Here is a 23,858-nt window from a genome sequence, read left to right on the forward strand (position 1 = left end):
CCTGGAATAATTATCCAAGTAATTTTCAGCAAATTTTCCGAAAGCATCACTTAGCATAATATCTGAAGTAATTCTTGAAACATTTTTTTAAATTTGAAATGTCTTTTCTATTCTGGGATTACATTTTTTTCAGAAATTCGTTCTGCGAATCCTGGAAAAAGTCTTCTGAAGACATTTCATAAGAAACTCCATTCCCTTAAGGAACCTTCAAAAAAGCTCAGAAGCAATTCCAAGAGAAATCACAATAATAATTCCTGAAGATACATGGTACTTTCAGGTGCATGTCATAGAGAACCTATTAAGGAATTGAAAATATAAAAAGCTCCTGGAAGAATAACAGAGGGATCTTCTGAAGGAATCAATAGAGCCCGGGAAAAATATCAATGAAATCACCGATATAAAATTACGTTGAAGTTTTCCAGAGCCACTTCGGAATTTCTCCTGAATCTCAGATGAAACTCGACAGTTAGAATTAGACAAAATCACAAAGAACAAAAAAAAAACTAAAAACGTGTCTTTTCCCTGAAGAAGACACCATTGAAAGTGTCGATACGTCCGGTTAGATAACAACTCGTTTTAATTCATCAAGACTGAGAATGAATTTAACTTATTATAAACATTATTTTGCTTCTCTACATATACAACTCATGTTGTATATCTATATTTGCACTAGAACTAGAAACGAGTCCAAAAAGTTATTTACCATCCTTCCAAATTCACTACAAACTAGGGTATTTGTTCCCTTCTTAAGCATGTGGCTCCTGGATTGAAGCGCTGTTTGTTTTGTTTCTTATTTTTGTATTTTTTGTTAGAAATGAGCACCCATGAAACCAAAAAGAACGGAATCAATCGGTGCCTTAATCGCTTGTTTTCGAATAGGATGAATATGGGATCATGAGATTACTGATGGCACACATATCCTATTACACCGTTCAACACTAAATTTTGTTATGGGATGAATAAAAAAAATAGAACAGGAGTTTCAGACCCTAGAAGTGTCATTGTGAAATATTTTTTGAAAAATATTGGACCGGGCCTTCACAGTTCAAGACCCAAGTTTGTATGGAGAGCTTGGGGTGTTCAATTGGTATGTGCATTAGAACGCGCTGTGCATATATTTAGGCATTAGACATTGACGAAACAAATTGAACACCTCAAGTTCTCCATACAAACTTCGGTCTTAAACTGTGAAGGCGCGGTCCAATATTTTTTCAAAAATTCTTTCGCTATGACACTTCAAGGGTCCCAAACCCCTGTTATATTTTTCTCATCCCATAACATCAAATTTAGTAAAAATTTGTCGAGCAGTGTTATCAGTCTATCATATTGTGCTTACAAATCGAAAGCCCGCGAAATGTGCTGCCTCACCTTCATAGTAATCACAAAATATGATTGCAGACGCTTGTTGCCAACAAGCCTTTGAGTCCTCTGCGCCTGCACAAGGTCATGGAAATATCGGAGTGTTATTGGGAAATGTTTATTTTTGGCATAGGGGTGCACGCATTGGTGCGTGGATGCCAGGCGTAAGGTGATAAATTGTGTGAAGATTACTGTGAAGCGACATGGTTCGCCTGGTTTCATGACTTGTAGGCGTTATACATATGATAGATTTGTGCTGTGAAAGTTGCAGGTGGAGAAACTTTTTTTTGTTAATCCAAGGCTATGAACATACATGTATATACATGGGGCCGAGGTGTATATGTAGAGAAGAGAGTATAGCGCCGGTAACCACGAGACCGCCAAGCTCGTCTTCCATTTTAGCCTACCAATGGAAGATCACCAAAACTAAAGATGCTTATTAGTACAAAGCAGTAGTGATTGATTCCTTGGTAAGTACATATGATGTGGTGGGTAAAAAAGTTCAAGAACACAAGCTGAAGTGAAATTATGTTATGTACTTTTTTTGTTGTTGAAAATTTCTGTATACATTGAGAGAAAGTTTCTTTCGCTCCATTTCATCTTCCAAGAAAATATACCTTTTCTCATTGTGTATGATAATTTCACTGCCACAGCAGATAAAGTCACCGCTCAACTTTCTATGCAAATGTCTCGCTTTCACCTCAACGCAGGGATTATCAGCATGGCAATTAGAAATGTCAAATCCGGATGCTCCCGTAATCGTTGCTTTCGGTCAACTTAAGACGTCTTGGCAAATTTGTCTTCTTTCAATTAATCTTGGCTGCCTGTTTGCCGTCCCATCCATATTCATGTGCAGTGTGCAGTTCCACAACCCGGCAATAATGGAAGAATCGGGTTTCTCTAAAATGCACACAAAAACCACAAACACAAGACAAACACTTGGCTGGCTGTATGAGCCCCGAACACAGGCCCCGATAACATTCTAAACATTGACTGAGTGCAAAAACACAGAACCAGGGAACATCGGGGGCATCCGTTCTGTGTTTTATCGTTGCCAACTAGAAAATAAATAAAACTATGCAAATGAACAATTTGCATTCACTAACTGGTGGTACGGTATGGTTGATCTTGGCCGGTTGAGAGCCGGCTGAGGTTAGTCCAAATTGCTGTGTCATATCTTTTCTCTCAATCTTGCTTTTTTTTATGTGTACAGAAGTTATGAAAGACCTGGACATGAAAATTCGGTAGGATGCCAATTGTTTCTTTTTTTTTGCGAGATTAGATAGGGAACCCACCGGGACAGTGGTAAAAAAAATCTAACAAAAATGATGAGGAACGATTTTCGAATAGGAATACGCCATTCCATTGTTTGTCATCGTACTGCTTCTACCTTTCAATCGTCATGGGTTCATCAATATCATAAAATAGTGTGTGCGAAACTGGGTAGAGAAGTGATTGAACAAGTTTGATCACTAATTTTAGAATTGCTGCAATAAGTTTTGTGCATTTTTTGGTTTACATTGAGCGGGCTAGTATCAGTATTTAACGTCAAGACAACAGTAACAAAGCCATTTCCATGTGTCGCACATTCCTGTTAAGGTGAAGATATGACGAAGCCACACCTTTCGACAAAAGGACCCTTTCTGCAAAACGTCCCTTTACCACCGCAGCAACTAATTTGCAACAATTTTCAAATTTCACCGAAATTGAATAACAACTTCCATCCGTGGAACATCCGATTACCATTTCGAAGTAATTGTTTCTGCCGTAATTTATTCCTCGTGCCTGTCTGGCGGCGGCGGCGGTGGCGCGGTGAAGACATCGTTGACGACGGAACGCTTTTCATCGTTCCATCCAACCAGCAAACCAACCAACCAACCAATCTACGATTCGCCCCCAAGTCGCGTGAATTGTAATTCATCATCGTTTTTCATATCGCGCAGACCGATGATTTATTATCATAAGCTTGTCTCTCCTCACGCATAGCGAGATGGCTCCCGCCACGCCACGCCGCGCCGTTAGCAGTTTCCAAGGCAAGTTTGTGCGGGAGGAGAAACAGACAACGCTCAAGGAACTTGGTACTCGTCGTCGCCTTCGTCGTTGTGTCATCGTTGGCTTCAGTCAGTGGTGGCGGCGGTGAAGGAAAACGAATGCCAGGTGAAAAATTGCTCCTTTCCTATTGTGAAATCGTGGGTTATTGCCTGGGATGGGTGGGAAGGACTTTTCGCGACGCCGACGACGTCAAATGGAGAAATGTGCGAAGGTGCGTGTCCTATATGCAATGCAGATGGGACTTAAATAGGGTTGTCTGCTGGTATGTTGATCACGCGATTCGAGATCCGTTTACGACGCGTCTTTATAATAGGCCATATTATCTCTAAGGCGCTGTCTTGAAACTACGTAGACTCATTTTTCGCCATCTCTGACTCCCTGTCCCTCGTAGAATTTTATTCATATGTACAAAATTTTCGAAATGTGTATGTACCTTAGACTTAGCCTATGGAAATGGATGGATATAAGAACGATTCCCCTACTTGAACATTCAAGGCAAAGCCTCCATCCGATGTAGGTGCTAAACGGTGGGTGGCTGCGGTAATGGTAATCAGGGATTGTGCCTAACGGGAAAACGACGGTGGTGCGATGGTAAGCTGCTTGGTTGAAGACGGGTGATGATTATGACGACACGCCATACTGAGTACCTATCATTGCGCTTAGCAATGGTAATTGTGTTAGGCTGAAATCGTTTAGCATTTTCTGAAATATTTGTATTCAATTAAAGGCTCAGGCAGAATTTGTTTTACATTTACATTTGTATGTAAAAATATATTTCTCAGCACTGAAATAGCATAGCATAACATTAATACACAAAGTTCTTTTTTATATGGGGGATACGTACCGAGTTAAAAAAGATCGTGTAAAAAACGGGTAGTTGTTGTTACATTACTGATACGGTGTAATATCCTACGGACCTATGGAGTTTTGTCCTGTGACATACCTATTTTCATAGATATTCTAGGTCTTCTAAGAACTTTCGTGAATGAAGATTAAAGACCTTAAAATCTACAAGCGTACTCAATGGATTGTTATCACATTACTGACGCAGTGTAACGTACTTGTTTAATACCTATTTATATCTATTTATTGTCGTCAATCAAACGTAGACCAGTTTCAATACATTTCATGCTTAATATCTATTTATACATATTTTATAGTTATAATTGTTATTAGTTCAATTTTTTTATCATTCTTCATATAAAGGCTACATCTATCTGCTATTTTATTTAGCTTCTACGATTTCGAATGTTTTGAAAATGTTTCTTCAACTGCGTTCTAGTCATATTTAGGTCAATCATTTCACAATGCCGATTATAAGTGCACATCATTTGATTTAACGGTCCATATTTTGCATAACCAGCATGATGACGTTCCGCTGTAAACAAATTTCTCTCACGTAGATGCCGGCTGGGAGCATAAAAATTTAATTAGGACAATAATTCAGGTGAATCAGTACGCTGTGAGACAATATCAGTAACAAACGATACCATAGTGTAGTCACGTCGTTCTTTCAATGTCTGAATGTTGATCAGCAAACAACGTGCTTCGTATGAAGGCAGAGGAAATACTGTCCATCGTAACTTACGTAGTGCGTACAATAGAAACTGCTTCTGAATTGACTCTATGCGTTCTTCATGTTTTTTCATGTAAGGAGACCAAACAACGCTGCAGTACTCTAATATTGATCTCACATACGCAATGTATAATGTTTTTATAGTGTATGGATCCTGAAAGTTATAACCAAAACGTTTTATAAACGATAACATATTATATGCTCTATGGATAATTGTATTATAATGTTCTACAAACGTTAATTTTGTGTCTAAAATTTTACCCAAATCTCTTATTTTTGCACATTTTTCAACAATTTGATTGCCTAGCTTTATTGAGACATCTGATGGACATCGTTTTCTACTGTACGTTATATGATTGCACTTTTTTACATTTAATTCCAATAAACTTTTAGAGCACCATACATGGAATATTTGAATTTCATTCTTAAATACATCGGCGTCATCTTTATTTCTAATTTCTAGGAACAGCTTCATGTCATCAGCATATATAAGAACATTTAGTTTTTTTAGTTTAAAGGAGATATCGTTAACGTAAAATAAAAAGAAGAGGCCCCAAGTGTGAACCTTGGGGAACTCCAGATGTGACATTAATTGGTTTTGTTTTTTTCTCATTGAATCGCACTATTTGTTGACGATCAGTTAGATAAGACTTGATCCAGCTGAGGAGCCCCGTTGCAATTCCCATCTTTTCAAGCTTGTAAATCAACATAGGAATGTCCAGTCTATCGAATGCTTTGCTGAAGTCAGTGTAGAGAGCTTCCACATGATTACCGTTTTCCATTGCATTCAAAGAGTAATTGACAAACTCAAGCAGGTTAGTGGCTGTTGAACGGCCTTTGAAGAAGCCATGTTGAGAATTAGTTATTCTATTTTTAATCTGAACGAAAACATTTCTGTTGGTGATCGATTCAAATAGTTTTGGTATGCATGAAATAATAGCAATTCCACGATAATTTCGAACATCACATTTTTTACCAGACTTATAAATGGGTATTAGGAAAGATTTTTTCCATTCCATCGGGAATTTACCAGATTCCAGCGACATGTTAAATAACCAAAATAATGGAGTTGTAAGTTCAACTGCTAATGGTTTTAAGAAAGATGGAGGAATTCCGTCTCGTCCAGAACCTTTTGTGATATCTAGGCCATTTAAAGTGAAGATATGACAAAGCCACATCTCAAATTTTCAAGAGCACAAATCTGAAGAACCGAATGTCGGATTGCGCAGAAAAGTTGATCGCTGGTGGTGACCTTTCGATCAACTTTTCAGTCCAAATTAACATTCGATTTTTTTAGATTTGTGCTCTTGAAAATTCGAGTTGTGGCTTCGTCATATATTCACCTTAATCTAGCAAAAATGTCTTTAACATTAATGTGACTGACACTAACATCGTTTGGAAAATAAGAAAAGTATTCAAAATCACGATCGTTATCTGAAAAATTTGTGTAAGTTTCTTGGAAGAATGATGCAAAAAGATTGCAAATGTCTTCTGAATTATGTCCTTCTTTTTCGTCTAATGTCATTTTGGCCGGAAAACTGGCTGACTTTACCTTGGATTTAACATAATTGAAAAAGTTCTTTGGACATGACTTAATTTCACTTTCAGTTTTTACATTATAATCAGAAAAAGCAGAAGACATTGCTGTATTAAGTTTATGTTAAGTTAAGTTATGTTTTATGAGCCTTCTGCTTTCGATTTTTCAAATTCAGAATTTGTTTGTTGAACCAAATATGATTTTTGGAATTGTAATTTCGTCACTTTTTCGTAAGCGGAACTTCTTCTTGAATAATACCCGATAATATTTCGTAAAAAAATCCCACAGCGCAATCAATACTTTGTTGACTCCTTAAAATAGATTGCCAGTTTGTAGGACGGAGCAAAGTTCTGTATTGAAATAATTCCCACAGAGGTTCTAGGTCCTCCAAGAACTCCTAAGAGTAAAAGCTCCAAGATCTACAAGCGTAATCAATGGATTATTCTTACAATACTGAGCTAAAGAGAACTAATCTCCAAAGATATTCTAGGTCCTCCAAAAGCTTCTGTGAGTAAAGGTCTGTGGATCAACAAGCGTCATCAATGCATTGTTGTCACATTGTTATGTCCTACAGATCCATGGAGCAGAGCTCTGTTAAGAAATAATTTTCAAAAATCTTCAAAATTCTTCTCCATGGACCTGTAGGTTGTTACACCGTTTTAGTAATGTAACAAAAATCCATTAATTACACTTGTGGATCTTAAATTCTTTACTCGCGGAAGTTCTTGGATGGCATAAAATATCTTTGGAAAGCAGTTTTCTACAGAACCATGCTCCATGAATCTGTAGGATGTTACACCGCATCAGTAATGTAGCAACAATTAATTGATCTCAAGGCGCTTGCTCGTGAAAGTCCTTGGATAACCCCTTTGAATTAAATCGAATTCACGACGATACCGGGGGTTCCTGAAGAATTCTCATGATTGTAGAAAGAATTTAGGGATTTCGAAGAAAAACTATCAGTTTCGATTGTATGGTAATGATCACGAGGTTCAAGAAAATGCTAGTGATTCCAAGAACAAGTGTGTTTGTCGTGTTCGTCTCCTGAAGGGATGAAATTTCTCCAGCAACTCTTTTGAAGGTTCTTCCAGCAAATTCGCCAAGAATTTCGCTAGGACTTCCTCCGGGAAGTCCTCTAGAAACCACCTCAGGGATTCCGGGAGTTTTATTTGCCAAGAATTGCTCTACGCGTTTCGCCGGGCATTCCAACAGAAGTTCCACTGAAATTTTTTGTAGTAGTTCCTCCAGAAATTACTATAGAAGTTACTCCGCGTGTTCTTTTGAGAGTTTCCCGGGATTTTTTTATAGGAGTTCCTCCGAGAATCCATCATGAGTTCCTTCCGGAACTCCACAAAAAGTTGCTCCAGCAATATCTCAACGATATCCTCCGGGAATTTTTCAATAACTTATTAATGAGGCCTCCGATTTGAAAACGGTCTTCGGCAAAGTTATACCTGATAGAGTAGCCTAAGATTACCAAGGATCGACTAACCCACTAGGGCACTTAGGGAAATTCTTCGGTCGATTGAATGGAAAACATCGTTTTCCCATAGTAATTCCCATACAAACTTTGAAGAGCTTGTGCAGTCTCAATTTTCAACCAAATGAGCTCAAATTTTGGGAGAAGGCATATAATCTGTTTAGGAATCGAATAAGCGGTGTGGAGCAAAACCGATTTTTTGAACAACGCTACTGTACATCCACTTATTACTTGCCTCGCGTGAGTTTCTATGTAACACCCAATGGTCTGCCATATAAAGCGGAAGTATAGATCCCCATACCATACTTGTTGGCGTAGTTTGATGGATGATGGAGTGGATTGAAACAGTCTTTTAGTTGGTGTACTGAACAGCTTTAAAGCTAAAATATATTTGCAGAAATTTATTTTCATTGTGAATTAATCTATAATGTACTTACAATTCTGTCTTTTTCCATACACAGAAAAAAATATGTAATTAAAATTCAGCGAGAAATCATGCACATAAAGGGAATGCTAGAGTTAGTGCATATTTACATGAGATATCATGTAAAATTACGTTACGTTCGTGTAAATTTCCGCCAATAGTCGCGTAACCGGTTGGAGTCCATGATGGTTTACGCGATGGTTGGCGGAAATTTACACGATGGTAATGTAATTTTACATTATATCTCATGTAAATGTGCACTAACTCTAGCATTCCCTTTATGTGCATTATTTCTCGCTGAAATTTAATTACATATTTTTTTCTGTGTATGCTACGCAACTACGATAACAGACTTGGTAACTATTGCTATCGCAAACTGATATTCATTGCACTTACTTCGTGCCAAATTTATAACGACATCACCAACTCGCTTGGAGCTAACAATGGAGCTGACTGTGCTTCTATAAGCTAACTCTTCTGCACAGTCTATATTGATTTCAATTGATCTGTTGGGCGCATTGATACACAAAGGAAACCCGGGTTGTTCCACCATCTATGTAGATCGATTGCCGCTGCACAGTGGTTGCGGCAACATCCTCCTCCCCGTCGTTAGTGTAATAAAGTAACTTCTGATACACATCCCAATATCTGTAATGAGTATTGATTAGGAGCCCTCTACTTACTACTGCTGTTACATATCTTTTGAGCCTTAAACTTCTAATCTTTTCAAACTTCGATTTGACTATTTCTGATACTGAAAATCCTTCTACCGTACGCTGTGAGTAATTGATCTTTGAGGAGATCTTGAAAGATGATACCGCGGGAGATTGTATTTTATTTGTAACTGCCTGAACTAAAACTGATATGGTTCCCATATATTTTACGGGTGGTAATTTCGCAAAATACGTTGCTGTTGCCGTGAACTCTACTGCTATACTAGAGCTAGTGTCACTTACAGAAGCAGGTGGTTTAATTAGTACAACTGGTACCGCTGACGGAGACGAAGTACTATCGGAATTGCAGATGCTCGCTACCGTCGTGCATGAGAAAACATTCGTAGGTGTATCCATCTCCGATTTCAGACTCACTGACAATCCTGAATCCAGTATTTCTTGGTCAGTGATAGCACTTCTTCGACTCATTCTTCTTCTACCGCTTTCCATTAGCTTCAGTAGCTCATACTTTTGTCGATAGTAATCCGCTTCCGCTCTGATCTCCTTCAAACGCAAATAGTGTTGTAATTCCAACCATTGTAAAGCAAATAAATCCCGTGGAGTTTCTCTCCTACTGAGGTTAATGTTGACTTCATCAGCGGCCATACTTCGGCAGATGATTAGCAGACTTCGGTAAATCACTCACAACACATTTGGACCACTGTGCACTGAATCTTGACTACGCACTCGCTCGACTAGAGCAACCCGAAGAAGCAGTGATAAATTCGAACTGTGAATCACTAATCCTCTATTTCTTACGTGGTTTTCGAATGTTAGCTGGTAGGTTCCACTGTGCCTGCATTGGTAGATTAATTTCTGGTGCCAACTCAGGTCCAGAATTCTTTAAAGTATGTTGGCGTAGTTTGATGGATGATGGAGTGGATTGAAACAGTCTTTTAGTTGGTGTACTGAACAGCTTTAAAGCTAAAATATATTTGCAGAAATTAATTTTCATTAAGTGAATTAATCTATAATGTACTTACAATTCTGTCTATTTCCATATACTACGCAACTACGATAACAGACTTGGTAACTATTGCTATCGCAAACTGATATTCATTGCACTTACTACGTGCCAAATTTATAACGACATCACCAACTCGCTTGGAGCTAACAATGGAGCTGACTGTGCTTCTATAAGCTAACTCTTCTGCATATATTGATTACAATTGATCTGTTGGGCGCATTGATACACAAAGGAAACCCAGGTTGTTCCACCATCTATGTAGAATTGTAGATCGATTGCCGCTGCACAGTGGTTGCGGCAACAATACTTAAACCACTACACTTACAACACATACATCAGAACATATTATCTATCGATTTTCCATGTCAATATCTTCTCATCGAGTGATCATCTATCCACATCATACACCATCAAGAGAGACGAAGTCTTGCTCAGAACTACATCCATATACTCGTTATCAGAAACCCTAACCAAATGGTGAGAGAATCTCACAGTATCCCATTACTCGATCTGATCAGCACTTTCTCATCATTATTATTCTCCTAGGAGAAGTGAGCAAAATCATGGCACTGACCCTTAGTGTGGTTCAAAAAATCGTTTTTGCTCCACACCGCTTATTCGATTCGTAACCAGATTATATGCCTCCTCCCAAAATTTGAGCTCATTTGGTTGAAAATTGAGACTGCACAAGCTCTTCAAAGTTCGTATGGGAATTACTATGGGAAAACGAAGTTTTTCATTCAATTAACCGTAGCGTTTCCTCAAGTGCCCTAGAGGGTTAGTTGACCCTTGGCACTCCTAGGCTACTCATTCAGCTTCAACTTTGCCGTAGACCGCATTCAAATCGGATGCCTCATTAATTAGTTATCGATTTGTATCCAACTGGACCAACTTTAACAGTGATCCTTTAGCTTCACAGCAGGCAACATTGCTGCATATGGCGCCAAAGATAGCACACTGAAATCATGGCTACTATGTTTCACTGCAAAATGCAGTGATGCCCACCGAATAGTTTAACCATCATGAGTAAAGATTTCAATTCTGGATAAAAATCGGTAACTAATTAATGAGGCGTCCGATTTGAATGCGGTCTTCGGCAAAGTTGAAGCTGATAGAGTAGCCTAAGAGTGCCAAGGCTCAACTAACCCTCTAGGGCACTTGAGGAAATGCTACGGTTAATTGAATGAAAAACTTCGTTTTCCCATAGTAATTCCCATACAAACTTTGAAGGGCTTGTGCAGTCTCAATTTTCAATCAAATGAGCTCAAATTTTGGGAGAAGGCATATAATCTGGACAGGAATCGAATAAGTGGTGTGGAGCAAAACCGATTTTTTGAACCACGCTGCTGACCCTACTAATAAATATCAAAACAAAGCAAGGAGATCAGTACTCAGTAAATAGTAAAGCAGGTTAGACGGTATACCACATCGACAAGTTGATTGCCAGACTGAGAAATATTTCAAGGTGGAAGTAGTGCAGTTAGAAAGTGCAAAGTGGTTCTAGAGTGACGTGGTTCGCATGAGGATTCCTCCTAAAATAAATTAACCGGGTGAAATGGTTTCATCGTGCGCTTTATATATAGGAGACCAATATCCCTGCTAGTCCTTCCAACCGTTTTTGTCTCTGTCTCATGCAACCTTTCTTAGAGTAGGTGACAGGTTTCTCAAAACATTCCTCCGGAAATTCCTCAGTAGATTTTCCCGAATTCTTCTGGGAGCTCCTCCGACAATTCCTGTAACAGTTTCTACCGGAATTCATCTAAAAGTTCCTCCAGGAGCTTCTTTTGGAGTTCTTCCGATAATTCTTCCAGGAGTTCTTCTAAACATTCCTCTAGGAGTTCCATAAGGAATTTCCCTAGGAATTTCTCCGGGAACTCCTCTAGAAGTTTATCCTGGGAATTTCTTTAAGAGTTCATCCGGGAATTCCTCTGCGAGTTTTTTACGGGTTTCTCCTGGAATTCTTTTACAAATTTCTTCGGGAGTTCCTCTTGGAGCTCCGCTGAGAATTCCTCTAAAAGTTCTTCCGGAAAATTCCTTTGGGAGTTCCTCCGGGAAATCCTAGGAGTTGTTAGAAATTGCACTGAAAATACCTGAAGTTTCCTCCGAGATTTCCTTCTGGGAGTTCCTCCTACGATTCGTTTAGCAGTCCCTTCCGGAATCCCTCTAAGAGTTAATTCAAGAGTTTCTTTAAGAGTTCTTCCGATAAATTCTTCCAGGAGTTTCCCTGAACATTCCTCTAGAAGTTTCTCCAGGAATTCTTCAAGAAATTCCAGTGAAATTTCTCTATGAATTCCTCCGGGCAATCTTTACCGATTTTTCTTAGAATTCTTCTAAGAGGTTCACTGGGGATTACTCTTGGAATTTATCCAGAAATTCCTCTAGGAGTAGTTCCGGGAATTCCTCTACGAGTTCCTCAGAAATTCCTCTAGGAACTTGTCTAGGAATTCAATTGGGAATTCCTCTTGAAGTTCTTCCGGGAATTCCTTCATGAGTTCATCCGGGAATTCATCTAGGAGTACTTCCAGATATCCCTCTTGGAGTATGTCCGGGAGCTCCTTTACGAATATCTTCGGAAACACCTGTAGGAGTTTTACCGGGATCTCCTCAAGAAGTTCTCCGAGCAATTTCCTCTACGAGTTGCTCTAGTTTTTTTTTCTAGACTGGGTATGCCAGGAAATTCCACTGAGAATTCCTTCAAGAGTTCTTCCGGAAATTCCTCAAGGAGATCCTCCGAAAATTTCTTTAACATTCTTTCGGGAACCCCTTTATGAGTTCATCAGGGAATTCCTTTACTTGTTTGTTGCAAATTCTTTTAGGAGTTCTATCGAGTATTCCTCTAGGAGTACCTTCGGGAATTCCTATACCAGTTCATCTACGAGCCACTCTACGAGTTCCTCCTGGAATTTCTTTACGAATTCCTACCGGAATCCTGTTACCCGTAACAATCTCTCTAGAAATTTCACTGGGAATTCCTTTAAAAGTTTTTCCGGAAACTTCTTTAGGAGTTCATTCGGGAACTCATTTAGGACTACCTCCGGGAATTCCTCTACAAGTTCATCCGGAAATCCATTTACGAATTTCTTCGAAAATTCCTCTAGGAGTTTACCGGGATTTTTTCTAGAAGTTGCTTCGGTAATTCCTCTACGGGCTGCTCTAGAAGCTTTCCTAGAACTTGCACTCGAAATACCAGGAGCTTTCTGCAAGAATTCCTCTAGGAGTTCCACCGGTCATTACTCTGGGAGTTCATCCGGCAATTCCAGTAGTTTTTCATCCTGTAATTATTATTTTTTTTATCTGTATTAACGAGATTTTTAGCCCTAGGCTAGTTCATCTCGGGACCCACGCTTCACTTCCCTTCCGAAGGAAGAACTCACATTTTTGCGAGTTTGTCGGGAGTGGGATTCGATCCCAGGTCCTCGGCGTGATAGTCAAGTGTTCTAACCATCACACCAGGTCCGCTCCTGTAATTATTCTAAGTGTTTCCTGTAAAAGTTCTTTTGGGAATTCCTTGGGGAATTTCTTTACGAATATCTTCGGGACTCCCTCTAGAAGTTCCACTGGGAATTCCCCTAGAAGTTGCTCTGCCAATTCCTCGACGGGTTGCTAAAGAAGATTTCCTAGACATTGCACTGGAAATACCAGGTGTTTCCTCCGAGAATTCTTCTTAGAGTTCTCCCGGGAATTCCTCTAGAAATACCTTCAGTAGGTCATCCGGGAATTCATCTAGGAATACCTCTTGGAAGTTCTCTACGACTTCCTCCGGGAATCCCTTTCCCAATTTCTTCGGGAAACTACATAGGAGCTCATCCAAAAACTTCTCTAAGAGTTCCTCTTATAGCTCTTCCGGGAATTCTTCCAGGAGTTTCTCTGAACATTTCTCTTGGAGTTCTACCAAGAATTTCTCTAGGAGGGTCCCCGGTAAGAGTTTTCCAAGGGTTTCTCCAAGAGAACTCTTGGATTTCTGTAGAATTCCCTTCGGGAATTCATCTAGAAATATCTCCGGGAATTCTTTTAGGAGTTCCTCTGGGAGTTTGACCGGATTTCCTCTAGCAGTTCTTCCGGGAATTCCTCAACAAGTTCATCTAAAAGTTCTTCTACTAGTTGCTTTGGGAATACCAGAAATTTCCACTGAGAATTTGTCTAGCAGTTCCTCCGGAAATTCATCCTCGAATTCCTCCGGAAATTTCTTTAAAAGTTCTACGAGAATTTCATTTAGAGTTTAAACAGAAATATTTCTAGAAGTTCCTTCACGAATTTCTTTAAGTAATTCAACGGTTTTTTTCTATATGTTCCAATAGGCAGTACTCTTGGAAATCTACTATACCTTCTCTATGTGTTCCTGCGGGAACAGTTCCAAGATCTGCACTGAAAATTCCACTAGGTGTTCCACTAGGAATTTCTCGCGAAGAACCTTCAGCAGCTTTTCCTTAAAAAAAAAATCCTCTGAGAATTTGTTTGTAAGTTTTCATAGGAATGGAGGAATTCTTGGAGGAATTCCTGTAGCAATTCCTTAAGGAACCCCTGGAGGAATTCCTGTAGAAACTCCTGAAGGAATTCCTGGAGCAGAGATGAACCAGCCACGGGCTGAAAGTCTCTTTTATGAAGATAATAAAAAAAAAACTCCTAGAATAATTCCTGGAAGAACTTCTGGAGAAATTCCTGAGGAAATCCTAGAGCGATTCTTGGAGAAATTTCTGGAGAACCTCCTAAAGGAAATCCTGGAGGAATTCCTGGAGGAACTCCTGGAGGAATTCCTGGAGGAATTCCTAAAGAAACTCCTGGAGGAACTTCTAAAGAAGTTCCTGGAGGAATTCCTGGAGAAACTCCTGGAGGAATTCTTGGAGGAATTCCTGGAGAAACTCCTGGAGGAATTCTTGGAGGAACTCCTGGAGAAACTCCTGGAGGAATTCTTGGAGGAATTCCTGGAGGAAATCCTGGAGGAACTCCTGGAGGAATTCGTGGAGGAACTCCTGGAGGAATTCGTGGAGGAGCTCCTGGATCAATTCCTGGAGGTACTGCTGGAGGAATTCCTGGAGGAACTTCAGGAGGAAAACCTGGAGGAACCCCAAAGAAATTCCTAAAGGAACCCCAGAGGAAAACCTGGAGAAACCAGAAAGAAATTCCTGAAGGAACCCCAGAGGAAATCCTGCATGAATCCCAGAGGAATTTCTGGATGAAACCCAGGAATTACAGGAAAAATCCTTGTAGGAGAGGTCTCGGTTGCTCAACAATTTCATTGAAAACATTTCAAATGGAGTAACATAATCTAAAAGAACTCTTGGGGAAGTTCACGGACAAAGCCCTGAAATAATTCTCAAACTTTTCCATAAAGGAATTCCCGGTAGAAGTCCAGAAGTGATCGCTGCAGAATTTCCTGAAGGAATTCCTGCAGCAATCACCGAAGTAAAACTTCTGAAGGAAAGTCCAAGAAGAACACTTTAACCCTTCAGGCACGCCATTGCAAAAAGTAGAACACTGTCAAAAAAATTCGCTTGTTGTATACAGCGCGAGTGCGGTGCAGTTTTAAGGTCAAACAGGCGCGCGTCCTGAAAAGTTAAGGAAGCTTCCAGGCGAACTCCACAGGAAATTTCCGTAGGAATCCCTGAAGATTCATTTATTTATTTATTTATTTATTTATTTATTTATTTATTTATTTATTTATTTATTTATTTATTTATTTATTTATTTATTTATTTATTTATTTATTTATTTATTTATTTATTTATTTATTTATTCGTCAACAGGTTAAAATACAAACCCCAATGACATGTACGCCCATCTTACTCTAACACAATACATTCTTAAATCTATTCTTATTTACTACACGAGAAACACAAAAGTCGAAAACATCGTTACATTGATTAAAAACGTTCTAGCGGGACGAATGTACAGAAAATTATGAAAACGAAGACTACGACTAGGGACATGAATTCCAACTTGTTCAAGAAGAGAAGCACAACTAACATCACCTTGTAATAGGTCGGCTTTGCTTCACTTCTTCTAGATTGAAGTAGCTCAAGACGAATCAACTTGCAACGACTTTCGTAGCTAGGGAGATTGTAAGGATCCTGCCAACCTAGGTGCCGTAGCGCAAAGCGGATAAATTTGCGCTGAATAGCCTCAATACGCAGAATTTCGTTCTGGTAAAAAGGGGCCCATACAACAGAACAATATTCAAGGATCGGTCGTACCAGCGAACAATAAAATGACTTCAGACAATATACGTCTTTGAACTTTTTTGCAAACCTAAATACAAAGCCCAACTGTGAGGATGCCTTGGAAACGATATAAGCGACATGATCCTTGAAATCAAGTTTAGCATCCATCATAACACCCAGATCCTTTACAGTAGTTTGCCGCTTTAAATAGGTGTCATCCAGGCAGTAGTCATGATGTAAAAGTGATCGTTTTCGTCCAAACGAGATGACTGAGCATTTCGTTACATTCAACACCATCCGGTTTAGGCGGCACCAGTCAGCGAATGCTCCAAGTTGTTGCTGAAGATATCTGGTGTCCCGATGTCCGTGGATAACGTAGTAAAGCTTCAGGTCATCAGCATATGATAGATTGAAGCATTCCAAGATAGAGTTGACGTCGTTCATGTACAGAAGGAACAAGAACGGACCTAGATGGCTGCCCTGAGGAACACCAGAGGTAACGGTAAAGGGAGATGATTCGTGATCACCTATCTTGACGGACATTGTGCGACCAACTAGATACGAACGTAACCAGGCAAGTACGTTGTTCTTAATGCCTAGCTTGTCGAACTTGGCAAGAGCAATTTCGTGATTCATTTTATCGAACGCAGCAGAGAGATCTGTATATATCGCATCAACTTGGTGCCCCTTTTCAATTTCTTGTGTGATAAACGAAGTGAATGTTACCAAGTTAGTGCTTGTAGACCGTTTGGCCATGAACCCGTGTTGATTGGGCGAAATATGCTGGCTGAGGGATTGGGTCAAATGCTCCAGGACAACGATTTCAAATAGCTTGGACGTAGCACTCAAAGCAGCGATTCCCCTATAGTTAGATACTGTTTGTTTGCAACCTTTTTTATGGATGGGGAATACAAAAGAGTCCTTCCAGCAGTCAGGAAAAACGCCTGTTGATAGTGAGATATCGAAAACCGTAGCTAGTGGTGCTGCGAGCGCGCTCGCACATCGCTTCAATACCAAGGATGGAATATTATCCGGGCCACATCCCGTCGAAGATTTCAAACTCACCAACGCTGAAAGCACTGTGTCAGGAGTAACTGTAAGTTGTGAAGCAGTAGAGGAGACATGTGGAACATTTTGAACAGCCGCGGCAATGTCGGAGTTATCAACTACCTCGTTGGAGAAAACGCTACTAAACTGAGACCTAAACAACTCAGCAATTTCTGGTGTTGAATTGACTTCCAATACGCCGTTGGTCATGGTGGTGGGTAGTCCTGATTGTTTTCGTTGGTCATTCACGTAGCGCCAGAAGCTTCTAGGGTCGGATCGAAGACGATTTTGAGTTTCCACCAAATGCGCTAGGTACAGCTGGTTGTTCAGCCTGGAATACTGCTCGTTGATCCTTGAATAGGCGGCTCTTGTCGAATCTGTACGATATTTGCTGTGCTTCTTCAGAGCGGCTCTTTTTGCACTCTTCAAATGACGAAGTTCCGAGTTTGACCAGACTGGGCTTGCAGGTGCCCTGCGGTATTTTTTTGGTACATATTGATCAATCGAATACAGCAAAATGTTTGACATCGTCGAAGCAGCATGATTGCAACCACTGCCATGAAAAATTCCTGCCCAGTCGAGGTTTTGTAGAAATTCGTTCATACTGTCAAAATCGCCCCTACCAAAGTCGTACGAGACGCGGTCCATAGGTTCGACAAAACGTGGCCGAGGTCCGTTGTTTAATGCAACAAGCAAAGGTGGATGATGTTGTATGTCCTTCACTAATGGCGATGGTGCACGAGTTGCAGAACAATCTGTACGCAAATCTTCACTTATGAAGCACAGATCGAGTATCCGGTTGTTATCATTATGAACCGAATTTATCTGCCTGAGACCGGCAGTGCTATATGCGTCCAACAGAGTAAGCGATGCTGATGATATCGAGGAGCGAGATGCATCCGGGAAATACATCCCACTGGAGTCTCTTAGCCATGTAACAGCACGAAGATTGAAATCGCCAAGTATGATGATGTTGTCATTCGCATTCATTTGAGCAACTATCCAATCAAGTGAGAGGAGATGTTTGTCAATTAAGGATCTATCATTCACCAGGTCAGGTGGAAAGTAAGCAACACAGAAAAAGGTGGTTTTGTCACTTCCACTTACAGCTACCCATAATTGTTCAACGGACGAGTGTTCTGGAGGATACAGCATACGAGATTTATGAGAGGAACGAACTGCTAGAAGAACGCCACCGCCAGAGCTTTTGCTGCTGTTAGAGGCTGAACGGTCATGACGATGGACTGTGAACGAATTGTCGAACAACTGACTTGATACAGTATTATCGCTAAGCCAAGTTTCGGTGAACGCGTAAATATCGTAGGCAGCATCGCTGCATGCTAGCCTGTAGTCTGCCACGGAGCAATTGATCCCCCCGGTATTCTGATAAAAAACTAATAAGCTTCTGGAACCGCTGGTTCTGCTGGGAGATGAAGTTGAGTGGAGTTGACCAGTTGAGACTCCAGCAACTCCTGCGTGCAAGTTTGAGGGTAATTGCTACTTACGTTTGGGATTAAATGGCACAATACTGACAAAATCAGGCCAAAAAGATGGACTACTAATTACATGTGTGAAACAAGGATTGTCAACAGTCGCTATTCTAAATGACACAAATGTTCTCCGGCGGCTACTGGACTCAGAAGCCAACCGATGACAAGAAAAGTCTTCTAGGTTCCAGCCGGTTTGATGGCAAACGTAGTTGATGATGTCGTCTTCGGTGGTGTTAGGTGAATTTTTGAAAGAATTTAATGAAAAAAGTCCCAAAGGAACTTTCGATCGAAAGCTGGTGGAACTCTCAAATATGCTATTAAAGAATCTATCTAAGGACGATTCCCGGCGAAACTCCTAAGTGAAACTTGAAGAAATTCTTTCCTGAAGGAATTTTAACAAGATCTTCTAAGAGAATACCCGGAGGACCTCCCAAAGAAATATTCGAATGAACTCCTTAAGGAAATCTTGAGGATAATTCCATGGAAAATTCTGAAGGCGTTCTCCAAATAAACTTCTGAAGGAATTCCCAGAACAACTCTAAAAGGAAGTTCTTGAAGGAACTCTTGGAAATATTTCTGGAGGCACTCTTCAATGAACAGTTGGAAAAATCTCTGTAGATAATCCTAAATGAAAATTTCAGAGCAAATAATTTTCAAAATAATAATAATGTATCAGTATGTACTCTAAAAATTCAGCACAGCAGCTGACCTTTTTCCAAGCAAAACCCCCTAGTACTACCATCATTCCCATCACCATCGTCACCGCCTTGTAAGGACCTCATTCCGAAGCGACGGTGATCGATGAAGCGTTGGCTCCCATTATTCCTTCTCATAACATACCGTCATTTTCAGATTTCGTTCAAGTTATAAGGAATATGTGCGATGGTAAATCACACGGCGTTTTGGAAGAGCAAGCACGTGTCCAACCATCGCGAATGAATTGTTCCATCCATGTGGTGTGCGTTGATAACCGACCAATTGACTTGCGGGTGGGATGGATGTAGAAAAGGATGCAGGCTGGCATCAACATTGAGCATATCCATCGTTCCGTGGAAGTTTAGTGGCTTCCACAAAGAGCTAGAATTTCCGCCAGACCCCGGGCCAGGACCAGGAAGCTGTCAGAGTCGTTTACCGCCCAATTTCGTGCGTTCATTAGCGTATACAGATCATTGGAGGCTTCATAATACGAATTCGGTTTGCTCAATCACTACCAGAAGTGCCGTAACGTAATCGTTGTAGAACCGCATCGTTGCGGAGGGGGGAAATTGATGACTATAATGTGATGGTTATGATGGCGATGAACGGTAGAAATGAGGAGAACGGATATTCAATGCGAATTGATTGAGCAGAAAGAGCACATAAGGGGTTTCGGTTGGTGAAACATATACAATTCTCACATTCGAAACTATTAGCTCTGACTATTATTAAAGCTCTTCAATTCAGAATAAAAATTAAATCTTTTCACAAGTTATTATAGTCAAATATTAGACATTATAGGTTTGTCTACACATACACAGCCAACTCTTAAAAGAATCCTGGAAAATGATGAAACCGATTTTGTCATGACTTTTTTTGTATAATTATCAATACTTGCAGTATTAAAGTGGCCCTACTGTGCAGTGTCATTGAATCCAATTGAACTATACCGCTCTAGAGTGTGATACAGATGTGATGAAAAAAAGAAAAAGTTGGGAGTGACGTTGCTAAGAAAGTCATTGTCACTCTATGGTAGCTCTTCTTCCTGGAATTTCCCCCTCATGTAAAGGCTTGGAAGCCTAGGGTTAAGCACCATTCCTAGGGCTCACTGAAATGAGAAGAGCTTTGCCCCATCCCATTTCGAATTACTTGAATGAGAATGAGAAGAGCTTTGCCCCACCCCATTTCGGATTAGTTTTCAGTTTAATAAAAGTTACTAATTAATTCATGAAAATATACAGAATTATAACGGAACAATCTCACCATTATTACCTATACTGAGTCGATCCTAACTTCCGGATCTAATTTGTCGTGATCCGGCGGTGTCTTATAAAAGAACACATGAACCGGTTGGCGTTGTTACTACTACATCCGAAACAGTCATTTTAACTCATAATGTATATTTTACTCTGAAAAAAAAACATCTAATAAAATCTAGAAGCAATCAGTTGGAAAATTTAGTCGAAACTTCTCACACTGTCCATGTAAGGTTTCAATAGTCGGCTTATTTCCTTGAACACAATTGTGGGAAACGGCATTGGTAATAATAGATCTGATTCCGCAAATCAATTTCGTCGTTTATTCTGTGGCTGCTCACATTTATGCCGATTTACACAGTTATTGGTATTCATTCTATTTTGAGTACATTTGTCCAAGAAACATTATTGCTTTTCCTGAAAACAAAATCAAGCTGCTCACGTCAGAGCACCGCACAGTGGGAAAATAAGGTACAAAACCGACAAAGAATTCTGTAACTTTTGAAAACCACGAATGCGGTTTACGAAGTTATACTTTTCTAATGCAAAAATGTGCGGGGAATCCAATAAAACTGGTTTCATAGGCCGCACGGATCGTTAACATGCTCATTTTACCCAATTCCCCAATTTTTTAGCCGTTTTTATAGAAATTCATGTATTTTCAGAAGCGGAAATGATCCTGAAGTATGAAAACTCGACCGATCATGCTCATATATATTGCGGATATGAATAAAAATGTTAAACTTGACCGCATGAATGATTGTCATGCCCGTTTTACCATATTCCCCCAGATTATCGCATTTCTGGTAAGATATGTCATTTCCCCCATTTTTAGCCTTTTTTTATAGAGATTCATATATTTTCAGAAGCGGATGTGATCTTGAAGTATACAAACTCGACCAATCAAGCTCATATATATTGCCGATATAAATGAAAAGGTTAAACTTGACCGCATGAATGATTGACATGCCCGTTTTATCATAATCCCCCAGATTATCGCATTTCTGGCAAGATATGCTATTTATCTAGCGAGAAAATCAGTAAATGTCCGTCCATATGAGTTTCTAATTGGTGAATACATTTGAGCCTTCGAATAAATCACGATAAAAATAAAAGAACGGGTATGTTGGTCATTTTGCCTTGATTCCCCAAAAATATCATTTTTTGAATTGAAGAGTTCTGTTACTTTTGGAAACCACAAATGCGATTTACGGAGTCATGTTTATCTAATGTAAAAATGTGTGGAGAATCGAATAAAATTGTTTTCATAGGTCTCACGGATCGTTAACATACTCATTTTACCTCAATTCCGCAATTTTTCGTGTGTTTGATAGAAATTCATGTATTTTCAGATGCGGAAACGACCTTGAAGTATAAAAACTCGACCAATCAAGCTCATATATATATATATAATAAATGAAAATATTAAACTTTACGGCATTAACAATTGCCATGCCCGTTTTACCATATTCCTCCAGATTATCACATTTCTGGAAAAATATGCTATTTGTCGAGGAAGAAAAGATTTTTGTTTGAATAACACATTTGAGCCATTTATCTATTAAATCCGTGAACAACAATCTAACGAACTTATGTCTTGGTCATTTTGCCTTTATGCACCAAAAATATCATTTTTTGAATTGAAGAGTTCTGTAACTTTTGAAAACCATGTATGCTATTTACAAAGTCATATTTTATTTAAATTTAAAATGTGCGAAAAATTTAATGAAACTGGTTTCAAAGGCCACACTTATTTAACTTCAATTTCTCCATTTTTTGTGGATTTTCATAGAATTTTTTGTTTTTTTTTTCAGAAGTAGAAATGACCTTGAAGTTTAAAAACTCAACCAATCAAGCTCATATATACTGCCGATACAAATGAAAACGTCACACTTGACCGCATGAATGGTTGTCATGCCCGTTTCACCATATGTTCCCAGATTATCGGTAAGCTATGCTGTTTATCTGGAGAGAAAACTTGACCGCATTGACAAAATGATTGTCATGCCCATTTTATCCTATGTATCGCATTTCTGGCAAGCATAGCATACATCTAAGGAAAAATCAGTAAATGCCATCCAAATGAGTTTTTTTTATTTAAAAAAGACATTCGACCCATCTTTTGAACCGGATAAATAAATCTAACGAACTTATATCTAGTTTATTTTACCTTGATGCCCTGAAAAAATATCATTTTTTTAATTGCAAAATTCTAAAACTTTTGAAAATCTTGAATGCAGCTTACAAAGTCCAACTTTTTAAATGTAGAAATGTGCAGGGAATTGAATTAAAGTGGTTTTATAGGCCTCATGGACCGTTATCGCACTTTCTTATTTTTCACCAATTCCCTATTTTTAAGTATTTTTTAATAGAAATTCATGTATTTTCAGAAGCGGAAACGACTTTGAAGTATAAAAGCTCAGAAAATCTGTTGAGTTCATATAAGTTTTTATTTGAAAAACACACTTGAGCCATCCAATACACCAGGAAATAAAAATCGTACGAACTTTCTTGCCATTTTGCTGGAAATCCCGGAATATAAATATAATATTTTGAATATGTACATACAAGAATTTTATATGCTTTGAAAAACCGCTAATGCAGTTTATGAAGTCATACCCTTCTTAGGTAAAATTGTACGGAGAATCTAATGAAAGTGGTTTCATAGGCCTCAAGGGGTTAATGCGCGTTAGCATACTCATTTTAGCCCAATTTTCAATTTTCTTGGGATTTGATAGAATTTCATTTATTTTCAAAAGCGTTCATGACTTTGAAATATAAACACTCAAAAAATCCAAAAAGGCCCATTCAAATGAGTTTTTGTTTGAAATATACATTTGAGCCATTTAATAAATCAGGATACAACAATCGAACGAACTTGTATTTTGGTCATAATCTTGGTCATTTTGCCTTGATGCCCCGAAAAATATCCTTTTTTGAATAACTGTACAACTCAGAATGTTATCAAAAGCGTTTATTCTAAGATGTGAATTTTCTAAGACAAAAACCCTGTAAATTGAATTAATGCCCGCATGAGTCATAACTGTGATTTGAACTCGTTTTTTTTGCGAATTCATCTAAATTATTGTATTCAGGGTTAAAC

Source organism: Aedes albopictus, chromosome 2 (genome assembly GCF_035046485.1).
Source record: "Aedes albopictus strain Foshan chromosome 2, AalbF5, whole genome shotgun sequence".
NCBI lineage: Eukaryota > Metazoa > Arthropoda > Insecta > Diptera > Culicidae > Aedes > Aedes albopictus.